Source organism: Malania oleifera, chromosome 11 (assembly GCF_029873635.1).
Source record: "Malania oleifera isolate guangnan ecotype guangnan chromosome 11, ASM2987363v1, whole genome shotgun sequence".
NCBI lineage: Eukaryota > Viridiplantae > Streptophyta > Magnoliopsida > Santalales > Ximeniaceae > Malania > Malania oleifera.
Window position 1 is genome coordinate 46981450 of NC_080427.1, and position 2561 is coordinate 46984010.

Genomic DNA, 2561 nt, shown 5'->3' on the forward strand with positions numbered 1-2561 from the left:
GAGTCCGCTCGTAACGCAATATCTGGAGGAAATACGTTAACTCCGCATATATTGCTAGCGATGGAAAGAAGGAAGCTGAAAGCGACCGGACAACGAGTCACGACGTTCAACCGGTCTAGGGGTACTTTTAGCATCACGACCGCGCAGCGGGGACCCCATAAAGGAAACAATGTCCAAACTTTGAGCATCCAGAGGCGCGAATGCTCCTGCGGGAAGTGGCAATCTTTACACTATCCCTGCTCGCACCTTCTTGCAGCCTGTGCCGAGACACGGCTAAATGTGAGCCAGTTTGTTGAGCCATATTGGAGCACTGCCGAGCACTATGCAACATATGCTGCAGAATTTTATCCAATCATGCATGAGGCATATTGGCCAACTTGCTCGTTGCCAAACTTGCAGGCAAATCTTGCATACGCTAGACATAAAGGACGGCCTAGGAGCTCACGTATACATAACGAGATGGATGCTCGGGAAGGTCGGAAACATATAACGTGTAGCATATGCCGTCAAGAAGGACATAACCGCACAAGATGTCCGAGAAGGCCCCAACCTGGGGATGCAGCTGGACCTTCGCACTGACCTATAACTTATAGGTTATCCGGGATTTGCGTACTCTTACTCCTCGAGTCATGACAAGTTTTCAGCTGCCATTCTACTCATTCCTTCTGAAAAATTTGTTTCCAAATGTTAAATCCTCAAACCGCTTTCATTTTTCCGTGAACACGCGAATGCCCCATGCTCAATTTGTCTCTGAGCAATTGAGTCACTGTGTCCATCAATCAAGAATAGTGTATGTTCAGATGAAAACTTGGTGAGACATTTTCATTTGTACACATATAGGATAAACGTTGAGATTTTTGTTCGGCTCCACCATACAAAGCACCGGGGACAGATACTCAATTCTTATGATTTCTATGTTAATGCTTTTAATATTCTTGCTTGTTTGCAGGATCGATCCAGGGCCATCCAATACTACTGTACTGTGTATGGGCGATCGGCACCGGTCCAGTCGGGCGTGGACCGATTCGCATGCTGACGTGTTATATTGTCGAGGGGGCAGTCAGAGCGTACAGGATAGGATAGGCGCAGACCCTCACATTATTAATTGGATAAGTGACGCGGGTTTTTATGGGATATATCAGATTGGCCATATCCAGTTGGATTGGCATCTTGTGACAGCGTTCGTCAAGCGATGGAGGCCAGAGACACACACTTTCCACTTGCCGCACGGGGAGGCGACTATCACATTACAGGATGTCGCGGTGTTATTCGGGCTACCGATTGATGGGTTGCCCGTCACTGGTCGTACAGCTGGACCAGTACAGCATGGAGGCGTCGGTCAGGGGGGAGGACTTCGCCGCATGTGCGAGAGATTGTTAGGAGTGGTGCCCCCAGATGGTGAGCTTGTTGGTGCCCGCATTCGCATGCGGTTTCTAGAGGGGGAGATGTTTCGCCAGCTTCCAGCTGATGCTGATGATCAGACTATCGCGTGTCACGCACGTGCCCACATGCTGCGATTGATATGTGGGACACTGTTCTGTGACCTATCGGAGAGTTTCGCACACTTGATGTTCCTTCCACTGCTCGCGGAGCAAGCAGAGATACGCCATTATAGTTGGGGTGCTGCGACGTTAGCCTGGCTGTACCGGGAGATGTGCCGCGCCGCTGACGTGTCGCACTCATAGATCGGAGGAGCACTCCGCTTATTGCAGGTTTGGGCGTGAGAGAGATTCACGTCGTTAGCTCCTATGCGCCGCGGTGTCCGACGTCTTATTCAGAGGGATGAGAACGGACGACCGATTGACCCAGCTCCACTCGCGTGGAGGTTAGTAACTCAACTATCTCTTCATTTGCTTTAGTTGCAGTACGTAGTAGTGGTTACACCTTACTAACTTACATTTTATTGTGTACAGGTGGAGGGATCAGTTGTTGGCGCCTAATGTTGCGCAACACACACTGCCCTGGTACAGATTCGAGCTGGACATGCACCGGGAGCATGAGGTAGTCAGATGATTATGTGTATTGATAGTATTTTTCAAGATTTGCATATATTCCCATCCCACCTCTGACATTGACCACATGTCTACGCACAGTTCGTATGGGCGCCCTACACTGATGACATTGTTGCCGACCTACCACCTGGTAATGCAGTTGGGTCGGACCTCTAGGTTGCCCGAGTGCCACTCATATGTTTTCATATTGTCGAGTGGCATCTCCCAGACCGAGTGATGCGCCAGTTTGGCTTTCGGCAGGGCATTCCCGATCGCTTCTGTACTTCAGGGGTTGATGTACGTGGGGAAGACTTGCACGAGATTGATGGTCGCGGTCGGGGGAACACAGATTGGGCTGCGGAGCACGCCATGTATGTGATTATGTGGGTACATAGGCGCGACTACATTGTCGAGGGAGTGCGGGCAGATGGCCCGATGCGTCCGGAGGATCCGTATTACGCGTGGTACAGGTCGATCACACGACGCTTTGTAGATAGGACTGCGGCGGTCTACATGAGCCTCGTACGCTTACTCAAATGTATACCTAATTTGTTACCGTGATTATTAGTA